The 14,892-nt window shown below is 46.9% G+C and overlaps 1 protein-coding gene and 1 non-coding gene across 2 annotated transcripts in view; one reads left to right on the forward strand and one right to left on the reverse strand.

Moving 5' to 3' along the window:
• Positions 1-14,892, reverse strand: part of LOC136568514 (zinc finger SWIM domain-containing protein 6-like) — a 281,712-nt gene that overhangs the window by 213,406 nt on the left and 53,414 nt on the right. The gene's annotated exons all lie outside the window — the stretch shown is intronic.
• Positions 6,621-6,693, forward strand: TRNAK-CUU (transfer RNA lysine (anticodon CUU)). The gene has a single exon. It is a non-coding gene; the product is annotated as a tRNA-Lys (tRNA).

Raw genomic sequence — 14,892 nt, forward strand, 5'->3', positions numbered from 1 at the left:
GCCCAGTACTGAGCGCTGGGCCCTCTTGCCCACTTTCTTAGCTACAACAGCTCCAACATCAGCATGGACTGAAATAGATGATGGGGTAGTGGTTACCCCCCAGATGATTAGCTCAACTGGTTAGAGCATGGTGCTAGTAATGCCAAAGTTGTGGGTTCAATCCCCCTATGGGTTGATGATCCTTCTGGATCCATTCCAACTCATACTATTCTGTGATAATGTGATTGAGACAGCTGTGCACAGATTGCCTTGAAAAGTGGCATCAATGTCTTTGCACAAACTAGTGGGGAGATGGGAATGGCTGTTAGCTACTGGTCTTAGGAGGTCTTGCCTATGAAGTTACAGCACCCCAGAGCAAGGTGTGAGATTATGAAAAGGCAGTCAGGACTTTATAAGATGCAAAGATGATTGTTCAGTAATTACCACTCAATCAGAGCAGTGCTATTGTAGAGGCCTCTGAGCCTAATAGAACTTCTAGGGTGATGCCTTGGAAAAATTTGCTACAGGTTTAGAGGATGCCTCAGTGCTCAGGATGAGATGAAAGGGGCTTCTACCATGGTGCTCTGCAGCATCATGTTAATCTACCCTTTCCCTGTAGGTCATTGCCTTTTGCCCTGCCCTTGTACTGTCCCTGTGCCCGCAGACCACTGGTTCCTGACCTCATACTTAACCTGGGACACTCACTGTTTGCTTGTCTTTGTCCCTGGATTCCTTTAGTGTGATTCTACAATAAACCTCACTGGCACTCTATACAGAGACCCTTTCTGTCTTTCTTCACTGACTTATCTGTGGTATGATTGTGGATTGAGTGACTGTTTGTGCCTGCCTGAGCAGCTTTCTCAGAAGACCCTTTTGGGAAATAGCAGCAAACACCATCTATTTTTACCATGTTGCTATAATTGGCGGCCAAATGTAGGGCCTTCCCATAGGGCTCCTTGAAAGCATCTCCAGTGGCTGCTGTCACTGGAAAAAAGCCAGATTTGTGTGTTCCACTTTCCCCAAGGAAAAAACCCAGTTTTCTGGGAGACTTTCTGGAGGGAGCGACTGGCAACCCTCCCTCGTCAAGGATCAGTTGTATCAGCGAGACCCCATGAGCTTTTTCTTTTGGCCAGCCAGTGTGGTGAGTATCTTGTGGTGAAGGTCACATTTTTATTTTACTTTCACCTTTTTATCTCATGGGAGGGAGATAGTGAATTTTGCTCCCATCTCACTCTATCTCGCTGCATGAAGTTTATTTCAAAGTTTATGATAACCATGTTAAAAATGGTGTTGGGTCTTCTAATAGGGATTTAAAGGCTTTTATTCCCTGGATTTTTAAGTATTTTTCAGATATCACATAAGAATCAGTTTTTTCGGTTGAGTTTTGGGACAAAGTTGGGAAAAAGTTATATATCTTACAATCTGAGGAGAATTTTCAAGTTAGGAAGTTTTATCTGATTTTTCATTCTATTTATGAAATGATTGATGGTTTTGGGGGGAGTTTGGGGAATGTTAAGTACCCCAGTTATTATCCCAGCTTTCATGTCCACCCCCTCCCCCCATGTTCCTGTTCCCTCATCCCCTCAGGACATGTCTGGAGATGGAAACCGCCTAAAGGCACAGAAGAGTGCCTTCTGCCATCTCTAGTCCTCTCCTGTCCCCTTCTCAGGATGGCACTGGCCATGCCACTGAGGGCTCCAACCTGACCCTCTTTCCTATGCCCATGTGCCCAATTCCCCCGTTCTGTTCTATGGCTTAAAATGGCACTGGCCTCGTGGGCAGAGCTGCCATTTTGAAGGTTCTGGCATGAAATTTTCCCACCTTAGCCACACAAAATGGCACCTGTGATCCTCCTCCTCCCTTCCCCTCTCCTGCCCCCACATCCGGCCTTGCCCCTGCATTGAGCTCCGCCCCCATGTCAGGCTCCTACCCCGCCTCAGGACCCTCCCCTTCAATTGGGAAGCCTCCCCCTTGTGCAGTCTCCGCCCCCCCCCCCCACATCCCCCCGATCTGGCCACTGGCCACTCCCAGTTCCCACGCTTACAGTGTGGGAATCAGAAGTGCAAATGACTGGAAGGTAGCCAGCTTGGATACCAAAGACCCTGAGCACCAGGGCTTGCCACTCAACTGGAGGTCTCGTTCCCATGCCAGCACATCTCCCTCCTCTCTGGAGAAGGGCAGTGATTCCTCAGATTCGGATAGTGATTCTGGAGATCACTGGGCAGAGGAATGAAAGCAAGCAGCTCAGGAGGGTGATTGGGATATAGCTAGAAAACTGCAAATCCCAACAGCCCCATTTATATTTAAAAGAGGGAGGAACCCTAAGAGGGAGTCAATTCCATACAGGGAACTTAAGGAATTATGTAAAGAATGTAAAGATTATGGGAGGAAATCACCCCTATTTTAAAAACCTTTTACAAGTAACTTTCTTGGGCCATGTCCTCGTGCCAAATGATCTTCGGCACATTATGTCCCTCCTCCTCTCACCCACAGAGCTTCTTCTGTGGGAATCAATTTGGAAAAAAACAACAAAAAGCATTATTAAATAATCACAAAAGTGAGGATGGATGGGCCAATTTGACTTTAGAGCAAGTAAGTGGGCATGGCGAGTTCAAAAAGCCACAAGAGCAGGAACAATATATCCCCAGGGCCATTCTAGAGAACATTAAAAATGCTGCCCAGAATGCTTTATTCCAAACACCAGATGGCACCACCCAACAACACAGTTTCTCTGACATTCGCCAGGGCGTTGATGAGACATTTATTAAATTCATAGACACACTAAAAGACACTTTTGATAAGAAAATTGATTACTCAAGGGCTAGAGAGGAGCTGCTCAGCAAACTAACAGTATCCAACGTTAATACAGAATGCAAGAAAATTATAAGAGCATTCCCTCCAGACCCTGAACCCCACCATCCAGCAAATGGTGGAAGCCTGTACCCATCTCACAACTGCAGAACATATGGTAGCCCTGGCAGACAGCAAAGGAGTGGCTGAAGCCTTTGTGGCACAGAAGAAACAAAATATGAGATGCTTTAAGTGTGGTGAAGTGGGCTACCTCCAGGTAGAATGTGATAAAGACTTTTTGCAGAAACACCCTTCCACTGGTTGGCCCTCCACTGCATGCCAAGACTGTAAGGAACATTTTAAACACTATCCCCAGTTTCAATATCACCAGCAGGTCCAGCATCATCCATTTTAGCAGCAGCACCAGGGAAACTTCCAGCAAAGCGCAGGGCGGCCCTGTGCTTGGACACCAAATACCAAGCTGCTCCATCCCTCTTTCCCCACAATCTTGGAGAGTTGAGGCACCAAGAAATCATCTATGACAACACCTACTATGAGTAGGAGTGCTGACTCTCCAAGGCCTACCAACAAGTTCAGGCAAGGACACGACGCACGCTGGTAAGTGCCCTTTCCAACCAGTTTGATGATGAAGCGAGCTACCAAATTCCCACTAGTGAATTTGGACCTTCTGATGGACCAAGGACCATTTTAATCATAGGGGACTCTATTAACGGACGGGACAGTTTACATGTACTTCTGGAAGTCCAAACTGTGGGACCAAGGGATGAGATTACTGTGACTGTCTTATGTGTAGACCCACCTTGGCTTTTGCTTAAGAGCACACCCATTGCCCAAGCTTTTTTCATATCCACCTGGACTGACATGTTGCCTGAAAACCCTATGTTTTTTTTGGGCAGAGATTGTGGGCCAAGACAGATCTCTTATAGAGTGTGGCTTGTTTAACAAAGGGGACAAAGTTCTCTTCCAGGTGTGGTAGATACCAGAGCAGACGTGACCATTATTGCCCGCTCCAAGTGGCCACCGGGCTGGGAACTGGTGCCAGCCAACGGAGTCATCTCTGAGACTGGAGGAGCTGCCACCTCTATGTGGAGCAAATGGACAATCCTTATTGAAGGACCTGAGGGTCAGGTTGCCACAGTAAGACCTTTTGCGGTAAGGGCACTTATCATGTTATGGGGCAGAGACCTATTGTCTCAATGGGGAGCAAGGCTAGAAATCCCCTCACCACCCCGGAATTTCTAGCTGGGGCCGCTGTAGAGCACCCTACCACACCATTCACATGGAAAACTGATGAACCGTGTGGATTGATCAGTGGCCCCTCTCAGAAGTAAAGGCACTCAAATCCCTCATGCAGGAGCAGTTGTCCAAGGGCCACATAATACCATCCACTAGCCCTTGGAACACCCTTGTCGTTGTCATTTCTAAACCAGGCAAAGACAGGTGGAGGCTCCTGCAAGACCTCAGGAAGATCAGTGAGCTCATTGAGGACATAGGCTCTCTGCAGCCCAGCCTACACTCACCCTCAATGCTCCCGAGAGACTGGAAACTGGCAGTCATTGATATCAGAGATTGCTTTTTTAATATCCCTCTCCATCCCAGAGATGCCCCAAGATTTGTGTTTTCCATCCCATCAGTTAATAGACAAGCCCCTCTGAAAAGGTATCAATGGCAAGTTCTTCCCCGAGGGATGAAAAATTCTCCATCTGTCTGCCAAATGTTTGTTGCCAGCATTCTCTCACCCATCTGAAAAAATTTCCCTCATGCTAGAATTTTTCACTATATGGATGATATTTTAATATGCACCGAGACTGACTAACATTTGGAGATTGTTCTCAAAAAGACTATTCAAGCCATTGAAGGAGCCGGATTTGAAATTGCTACAGAAAATATTCAGCACACCTGCCCATGGACCTACCTTGGACTCCAGATTGTGGAGACCGGGGGGGGGGGCATTCCCTGGTCTAGGAAGACACAAGAAGCTTCCCTCAAAAAGCTGTTAGACCCCATTGGCTCCTTCCCCTGTTCCTATGTCTGTTCCTATGTCCCTGAGCCACTCCTCCCTATTCCCTGATTGGCCCTCATCTTTGTACTGCCCCGAGACCAGGGTCAGCCCCCAGGCCCCTGCAGAGAAAAAGCTGGACCCTCTGTGTGTGTGTCTGGGACTTGAACATCTCACCATGCAGCTGAATAAAACACCTGTGGATATTATGCAAAGGTCCTTTTTGCTTCCTTACCCTGGACTATGCTAGCAGCAATTCAGCTTGCTATGCCGGATCAGTGAAAGGACCATCGTACCCCAGCAGCTCACCATCAAGGACAACCCGAGAACCCTGAGGGACCTACATCAGCTATGTGGGAGCATAAACTGGGTTTGTCCACTGCTAGGGATCACGACCGAGGACCTCTCACCCCTTTTCAACCTCCTGTGAGGCTGCGATGACCTTGACTCGCCACAAACTATTACACTGCAGGCCCAGGTAGCAATCCAAAAGGTATCAGAGGCACTGGCCGCGAGACAAGCCCACTGCACTGATCTTACCCTGTCTTTCCAATTTGTCATCTTGGATAAGTCACCCAAGTTTCATGGCCTCATTTTCCAGTGGGATCCCACTCTGAGGGACCAGCTTTTAATTATAGACTGGATGTTCCAATCGCACCAACCACATAAGACTATTACCACACCCCAGGAGCTGATGGCTCAGCTTATCATAAAAGCCAGAGCACAGCTCAGGACCCTAGTGGGGTGTGAGTTCACATGCATTTGCCTTCCACTGACATCAGGTAATCTAGAAGCTTTGCTCCAGACCAATGAACACCTCCAGGTCACTTGTGACAGCTACCCAGGTCAAATCTCTATCCACCTACTGAAACATAAACTATTTAATGTGTGTTTTAATTTGGTCCCAAAATCATTAAAAAGTTGAATTCCTTTAAAGGCACTGACTGTTTTTACTGATGGCTCCAGAAGATCCCACCAGTCAGTTATGACTTGGAAAAATCCTGACTCTCAGGAGTGGGAGTCTGCTGTTCAGATTGTTCAGGGATCCCCACAAATTGCAGAATCAGCAGCCGTTGTCAGAGCCTTGGAGAAGTTCAAACAACCCTTGAATCTGGTTACTGATTCAGCCTATGTTGCTGGAATAGCTGAAAGAGCAGAACATTCTTCATTAAAAGAAGTGTCAAATCCAAATTTATATAGCTTGCTCTTAAAGCTAGTCTATTTTCTCTCCCACGGAGAACAACCATATCACGTTATGCACACTGACCTCCCAGGACCAGTTGCAGAGGGCAACCAGAGGGCAGATGCTTTGGCCATGGCAGTGCAGACCACCCTGCCAGACATCATCAATCAGGCAAAGTTGAGCCACCAGTTTTTCTACCAGAATGTGCCAGCCCTTGTTCATATATTTAAAGTCCCAAGGAAACAGGAGAGAGCAATTGTGGGCTCCTGCCCCAATTGCCAGGACTTTGCTATGCCATCTATAGGGACCGGGGTTAATCCCTGGGGCCTCGAGAGTCTACTACTGTGGCAAACAGACGTTACCCATTATACTCCCTTTGGGAGACATAAATATATCCATGTGTCTATAGATACATTCTCTGGAGCTGTATTTGTGTGACCTCACGTGCATCAGATAGAGAGGGTCGCCCCAGATCGCTGAACTGGCCGCAGTTGTGAGAGCCTTTGAGAAGTTTTCGGAGCCAATTAATTTGGTTACTGATTCAGCCTATGTGGCGGGAGTAGTGGCCAGGGCGGAGCAGGCAGTTCTCAAAGACACTCCCCCACAGGTCAAGCTGTGATTGAGCGTGCCCACCACATGCTCAAAGAGGCCCAGCTAGCTCAGTCGGTAGAGCATGAGACTCTTAATCTCAGGGTCGTGGGTTCAAGCCCCACATTGGGCACCACCTGCAATAAATCCGTGGTCTCTGGGCTAATATAAATCCAGATCCAGCTTGCTCAGGACTAAAGTCCACATGGAATTGCATAGACGGAAGGTAAAAGACAAGAAGCGCTCTTTGCCACGTGGAGACGAGTATCCAGTTTATTAGCTTGAGACAGGACACTTCTGGTGGCAGCTACCACCCAGGTAGCAGAGACCGAACCACACCTGCTGTAGGGTTTTATGCCCCAGGTGATGGGGGCAGGGAAAGAGGACCGCGGCCAATGGGATAACATTGGGGAGGGGCGAGGGGAGAGACCACCCGTGGGACAGACCACTAAGGGAGGGGGGTATGGGGACAAACCATGTGATGAGAAAGGGGGAATAAACGGTCCACGTGACCTGACATACCCAGTAAAATTTTCCCATAACCAGGGTAAAAACACCAACTAAATAAGCTATTTAGTGCACTACAACAGGGGGTGAAACACACCACTGGCATACCCCACTCCCCAATGGGACAATCTATTGTAGAAAGGGCTCACCATCATCTCAAGAGAATCCTTTATCAACAGTGTGGAGGGATTGAAACGCTACTGAGTATAGAAAGATTATATAAGGCCCTTTATGTAATCAATTTTCTTAATAATTAATTTATGGAGCAAAATCCCCCCATAGTCAGGTACTTCTCAAACACTAGCAGAGCTCAGCTCCCAGAGAAGCCACCTGTGCTGATCAAGAACCCCAAGTCCAAGCAAATAATGGGCCCCATTCAATTAATAACATGGGGTAGAGGCTATGCTTGCGTGTCAACAGGATCTGGCCCAAGGTGGATTCCAGGCAAGAATATCAAGCCGTACATTGAGCCGCCAAATGCAGCACCCAGAGACACTTCCCCAGAACCTCAAAGAGAGCAAAGAGACCAGGCTCGGGTGGGGTGGAGAAGAAAGAAAAGTAAACACAGATATTTGTCAAAAAGGAAGATGACCCTCCACTGCTCCACCTACTAGAATTATGAGACTCTCCATTAGGTTTTACTCACAGATTATGTTGCACTGTTACCCCTTTTTAGATTGTTATGCTGCTACCTCTTTTTAGTTTGTTATACTGTTATTCCCTTTTTCTTCCCACAATGTAGAGAGCTTTTTGGATAATTAGCTAGCTGAAAACGGCCACTTCGATGTGATACCGTTGGATAAGGATAGGGGAAACAAGCTGGGAATTATGTAACCAGTGTCCAATCACTGACAAAGGTGATAGTGACCTTCGCTGAAACGGGAAGACGGGGGAGAAAATCGCTTGCCAGAAAATGTAGATATCCTAGGTAGAGAAGCTAGAAGAATGCAAACATAGAAACAAAATAATCATTAGAGCATAGAAGTAGGTGTGGTTGATCTAAGTGTGCTTCAACCAATAATGAGCTCAGCTTTTGCCAAATGTATAAGCTTCATTAACACCAATATAAATATGTGTGAGCTTTCAATAAACTTTGGGATTTGCCATCCATGCATATTGTGTGAGGCATTTCTTCCGCCGTTCACAGCAAATGGCGACCCCGGACATTCTTCAACACTAGCCACGGTCGAGCGGCGTAACGGAGTTCGGGTCCTATCGCAGCTGAGGACGGCAAAAGCACCGCTGAAAAAGGGAAGGTGCCGTGCCCTGGGGACCTCGTCAGAGACCCCGGCCGATACGTGCTGCCAGAAGCCTGCAAGGGCTGCAAGAAGCGCGCTGTTATCTTTAACACGGATAAAGAAAGGCAAGCAGCATATGATTTATTTCCTAGCTTTTTATAAAAGCGTAAGGTTAAGGGTATAAGATTTGCAGAAAGAGCTTCATGGGTTGTTAGCTCATGAGTATGCACAAAGACTGTTTTAAAACACTCACACAGTGCATAGGTTATCAGACTGCCGTATATTTAGGCATAAGTTGTGGCAGGCAGTCATAGATGATGATAAAGCCGCGAGAAAGTTGGGAAATTTATGGCGGGTCGTGCATGCTGAATTGTTGAAATACCAGGCAGAGGAAAGAGCTGCCCAGCAGGCTGGTGCAGCCCATGAGAGAAACAGGAGTTACGGAGACTGGTTTGGCCCCCACCTCGCCGACTTCGGTTCCTGCCTCATACGGCGGTCCCCTGCTGGCACCGGCATCTACTTTAAGCAGCGGCTCCCCGCCGACACTAGTTCCCGCTCCAGACAACAGCTCCCCGCCGCTATCAGTTCCTGCTTCGGGCAGCAGCCCCCCCCCGCGCGTACTCCAGCAGTGCTGTCCGCGCCGCCTGCCCCGGTGTTAAACCCTACACCTCCTCCGCCTAGTAACGCGCCCATCCCCGGGTCAGAGAGTGACCTAGCAGGAGCCGTTGCACAGCAGTGAAGGGAGGCTCATGCCAGCCCCGGCCCTAAGCGGCTTAGCAGCTGCAGCCCGGCCGCCTCCTGTCCCGCTCCGCTCCGCAGCCGCCCCGACCCCCGAGCCGGGGGGGCGGCAGGACGGGCCTCCCACCCCCCGTGGGGCAGCGGGCTCCGTTGGGTCCACCCGCCCCGCGGCTGCCCGGCGCGGTTCTACTTCCTGGTCACCAGCCGCCGCGCCCAGACACAAGTAGCAGCTGTCACCGCTTCAGCTCGGCCTGCCTCCAGCCCGCCACCGCCGGGAGCCTATGGGAGCCTTAAAACCACGATTACCTAATCTGGCTATGCTACCAAGGGACTGGCCACTTTTGATTATTGATCTGAAGGACTGTTTTTTTACTATTGCTCTGCATCCTCGAGACACTCGGAGGTTTGCATTCACTCTGCCGGCTTTAAACAGAGGGGAGCTGGACAAGAGATTTGAATGGGTATCTTTACCACAGGGCATGCGGAACAGCGCCACCTTGTGTCAACTTTATGTCGATGCAGCTTTACAACCCTTACGACATGCCTGGCCTGATACAATCATTTACCATTATATGGATGATATTTTATTTGCACAACCAGAACCTTTTACAGGTCAACGAATTCAGGCAATATATGATGCTTTGAAGCTTTATGGACTGACTGTAGCTTCTGAGAAAATTCAGTTATCTGCACCGTGGAAATATCTGGGGTGGACACTTACTGATCAAATTGTTACCCCTCAGAAATTGCAACTACACATTAAATTACATACATTGCATGATGTTCAGAAATTACTGGGGGACCTACAGTGGCTACGCCCCATTGTTGGTATCCCTAATGAACTCTTAGATGAGCTTCGACCTTTACTGAAGGGGACTGATCCGGCACAGCCTGTTCGTATAACCCCTGAACAGGTTGAGACACTGCAGCAGATATTGGACTGTGTCACACAAGGCAGTGTTCGGAGACGTGATCTTGATCTCCCTATACAGCTGACAGTTTGGTGTGGACCAAAATTTTTACTGGGTGCACTTACTCAGCATAACAGAAAAACGGGGGAGATATGGGCCTTGGAATGGATATCTCCTCCACTTCAACAACATAAAACCCTTCTTCAGAAAATTGAAATTTTAGCTGATTTGCTCAAAAAGGGTCGTGAACGGACAGTACAGATTATGGGACAAGAGGCCCTATTGGGAGCCGGTAGTGTGACTGCCACTGATGATATTCCCAATGTACCATTGAATTGGATAGGACAGTGGGGTTGGATTCAGTGCCCAAAAAGATCACTAAAGCCCTTATCGGATGCTATAACTGTCTACACAGATGCAGGAAGAAAATCCAAAACCGCTGCAGTGACCTGGCGAGAAAAGGGACAATGGCATCATCATATACTCCGAGCTACTGAGTTGGACACTTTGCAAACGATGGAGCTATTGGCTGTTGTATGGGCCATGATGCATTTCTCTGGACCTCTTAACATTGTAACAGATTCTTTGTATGTTGCAGGAGTGTGTGAGCGAATAGAGGATGCCTCTACAAAAGAGGTTCAGAACAGGAGGTTACATGAGCTGTTTATGCAACTGCAGAGAGCAATTAAGCTAAGAAAGCATTCTTTTTGTGTTATCCATATCAGAAGTCACAAATGGGATATTGGTCTGGGAGAGGGTAACATGCGAGCAGATAAATTAGTCTCAATCACACAAGCAACTCCGATTCCCAAACAAACCATAGCCAGAGAGGCACACTCCATGTTCCACCAGAATGCAAAAGGCCTTCATAGAGAATTTCAGATATCTATGGAGGAGGCACGGGCAATAGTCAAAGCCTGTCCTATATGTAGTCATCATAATGGAGGCTGTGGCTTAGGTCTGGGAGTTAACCCAAGAGGGCTGAGCACAAATGAGACCTGGCAGATGGATGTCACACATGTGGCAGAGTTTGGGAGGTTGAAGTACGTACATGTTACCATAGACACTTACAGTCATTTTATATGGGCCACAGCACAGACTGGTGAGAAAGCAGGGCAGGTAGAGAGGCATCTCAGCAGTTGTTTTGCAGTAATGGGAGTGCCACAGCGCATCAAGACAGATAATGGGCCTGCTTACTGTAGCAAAAGAATAAAGCAATTTTTGCAGATGTGGGGGATAGAACACATAACAGGCCTCCCCAATTCTCCTACAGGGCAAGCGATTGTGGAGAGAGCAAATGGTACCTTGAAAAGATATCTGAGTAAATATATGGATACCAGAGAGCCACAAGAAAGATTGTTAAAGTGTTTGTTTGTTTTGAACCACCTGTGTGTTTTTGGGGAAAATAAGGTTCCTGCTGTGATTCGTCACTATGTACATGAAACAGATGGTGTAAAGAAAGATGTATGGGTGAGATACAGGGATCCCAAAACAGGACAATGGCAAGGTCCTGCTAAGGTGTTATACTGAGGCCGAGGATATCTTTGTGTTTCTACCCCTACAGGATCTCTGTGGGTACCTGCTAAATGGACCCGAGCAGCTGTGTTTGATGGAAACTTTATGTTATTGCTTTATTAATTTTTGCTTCTTTTGTAGACAGTGTAGACCATCAGGCATGAGTCCCACCTCAGCCCAAGACTAACATATGGGTCACCCTAGCAAACTTGACTAAACAGGAGACTATTTGCCTGTCATTATCTTCTCCTGGCAATCCATTCACAACCTGTTTGGTTGGATTACCAGCAGATCCCTGGCCATGCCCTTCACATGTACCAACTTGTAAGGTCAGCAATGCTAGGACGAGTGTGGATAATTGGGATCAGTGGATTTCCCACTTTCCTATAGCACCACAGGAACCCCAAGAGTTGGAGTTGTTAGGGTCAGTGATGGCAGATGCATGTATTCATTTTAACCATAGAAGCCTGCTGTCAGTCAAGAACCATTCTAATGTTGTAACTTCTAGCATGGCTGTCTACCGAAATGCATCGGCCTGGTGCAATTATACAACAAAGAGAGTGTCAGTCTCATCAAATGACCCTATTCAATTGCCAGCAGGATATTTCCTGATATGTGGAGACCGTGCTTGGGCCGGTATCCCATCAATGCTGCACGGGGGACCATGTACACTTGGACGGCTGTCTCTACTTACACCTAACATGTCCATGATACTAAACATGAGCCGCCGCCATCGTAGAAGCAAACGAATGGCTCATGCATTTGCAGCAGACTGCCGGGATGATGTAAAGTTTTGGTCCCCAGTGGCCATAATCGCAGCATCTTTCTTAGCTCCAGGGGTATCAGCAGCACGTGCTCATGCTATTTTAAATAGGTTAGGGTGTTGGCTTGCTAAACAAACAAATGCAACTTCTTTAGTGATTTCTAGTCTTTTGCTTGATGTAGACTCTATTCGCCATGCGACACTTCAAAATAGAGCTGCAATTGATTTTCTCTTACTTGCACAAGGCCATGGCTGTGATGAGTTTGAGGGCATGTGTTGCATGAGTCTTTCTGATCATGCACAGTCTGTTCACTCACAGCTCTCTGAGTTACGGAGGTTAACTGGGAACTTACAGGTAGAATCAGGCCTTGGTATTGATGGATGGCTTAAATCTTTAAGCTTAGGATCATGGTTACGCTCTGTTGTTAAGGTTGGCATTGTAGTAGCTATTGTAGCTTTGTTGTTAATATTAGTCTTGCCTTGTTTTTGTATATGCTTGCAGAATATGGTGCGAAAGATGATAACTACCGCATTTAACCAAACCATGCTTGTTCAACAGAAAAACGGGGGAAATGTAGAGAGCTTTTTGGATAATTAGCTAGCTGAAAACGGCCACTTCGATGTGATACCGTTGGATAAGGATAGGGGAAACAAGCTGGGAATTATGTAACCAGTGTCCAATCACTGACAAAGGTGATAGTGACCTTCGCTGAAACGGGAAGACGGGAGAGAAAATCGCTTGCCAGAAAATGTAGATATCCTAGGTAGAGAAGCTAGAAGAATGCAAACATAGAAACAAAATAATCATTAGAGCATAGAAGTAGGTGTGGTTGATCTAAGTGTGCTTCAACCAATAATGAGCTCAGCTTTTGCCAAATGTATAAGCTTCATTAACACCAATATAAATATGTGTGAGCTTTCAATAAACTTTGGGATTTGCCATCCATGCATATTGTGTGAGGCATTTCTTCCGCCGTTCACGACACCACAATCCCTTCTACTCAATATAAACTGAAGGAATGGGATGAGAAGATATGAGAGGCTGTTAAAGTTATACAAGTCTAAAAACTCATTTTTCAAACTCACAGATCAACTCACCATCCCTAAGTCTCCTGCCATGTCTTCAGTGGCAGGGAACCTCCAACTGTTCCATATAAGGTTTTTGATGCTCCTCCCCTTTCCATCAGTTGGTGCATGGATCGTCCCTCAGCCCAATCAGAACATCTGGGTCACACTGTCCATAGCCAGCCAAGACAACCTGCTGTCGACGTGCCTGGTAGGGATTCCTTTAGCAGCATATGAATACCCGAATACAGGTAAGAAACCCAATCTGGTAGACACTTGGGACAAGTGGACCAAAATTCTGCCACAAGTACCAGAGGAACCCCAAGAATTAGATATGTTAGGGTCCTCCAAAGCTGTATATTTTGTGCAATTTTATTATAGACATCCTAGCCAACACTTGACCAGTCTTGACCTTATTAGGTCCACCCATAGAAAAGATGTAACACCAATTAACAAAATTTATAATCCACCAAATTGGTGCAATTACACCAGTCATACACTTTCTTCGTCCTCACTCCATCCCAAGGTGTTGACCTGGGGAGTGTTTCTTATCTGTGGAGATTGGGTATGGGTTGGGATCCCCTCACACCTCCAAGGGCATCCTTGTAGCCTTGGCCAGCTTACTACCATCACCCCAAACATAATTTTATTTCACAATTAGAATAAAAAAAGAAAATTGGCATGCCAAAAGAGATCATATACCGAATTTTATGGAAAATGTGACAGCCAAGTTACTAATTGGAATAAAGGAAAGAGAGTCGCAGTCTCATTATTTTTACCTTGGGTGGCCGCAGCTAAGTCTCTCAGTGAGCTTTCTCACATAGGGTGTTGGCTTAGTAAACAAGCCAATGCCACCTCCGCTGTACTCAGTGACCTGCTTAGTGACACTGAAACTACCAGGCATGCGTCACTACAAAACCGAGCGGCAATAGACTTTTTTTCTGCTTGGCTATGGACATGGCTGCCGGGACTTTTAAGGGATGTGCTGCTTCAACCTTTCTTTGCCCTCAGAATCTATCCACGCAAGCATCCAGAAGCTGAGGGAGCAAGTAAAGGACTTAAAAGTGGAAAAGAACCCAGATTGGATCAATGAGCTTTTTGGACAAGGGGGGTTGACAGGATGGGTTTTATCTTTTGTTAAACGGGATTTTGTGGGTTGAAATAATAGTTTTTATCATTTTACTTATGTTTTCCTGTTAAGTGTCTACAGAAATCCATTGGAGAAGTCTTTTTAGTAAAACAAAACAGGGGAGTTGTGGAGGCCTTTGAGCTAATTAGGGGAACTTCCAGGGTGATGCCTTGGGAAAATCGCCCTCAGGTTTAGAGGATGCCTCAGTGCTTAGGATGAGACAAAAGGGGCTTCTCCCACTGTGCTATTTAGTACTATGTTAATCTGCCCTTTCCCTGCCCTTGTACTGTCCCTGTGCCCGCAGACCATTGGTCCCTGACCTCATACTTAACCTGGGACACTCATTATTTGCTTGTCTTTGTCCCTGGATTCTTTCAGCGTGACTCTACAATAAAACTTGCTGGAACTCTATATAGAGACCCTTTCTGTCTTTCTTCACTGACTTATCTGTGGCTCCCTCAGAAGA

This window comes from Molothrus aeneus, chromosome W, assembly GCF_037042795.1.
Source record: "Molothrus aeneus isolate 106 chromosome W, BPBGC_Maene_1.0, whole genome shotgun sequence".
Taxonomy (NCBI): domain Eukaryota; kingdom Metazoa; phylum Chordata; class Aves; order Passeriformes; family Icteridae; genus Molothrus; species Molothrus aeneus.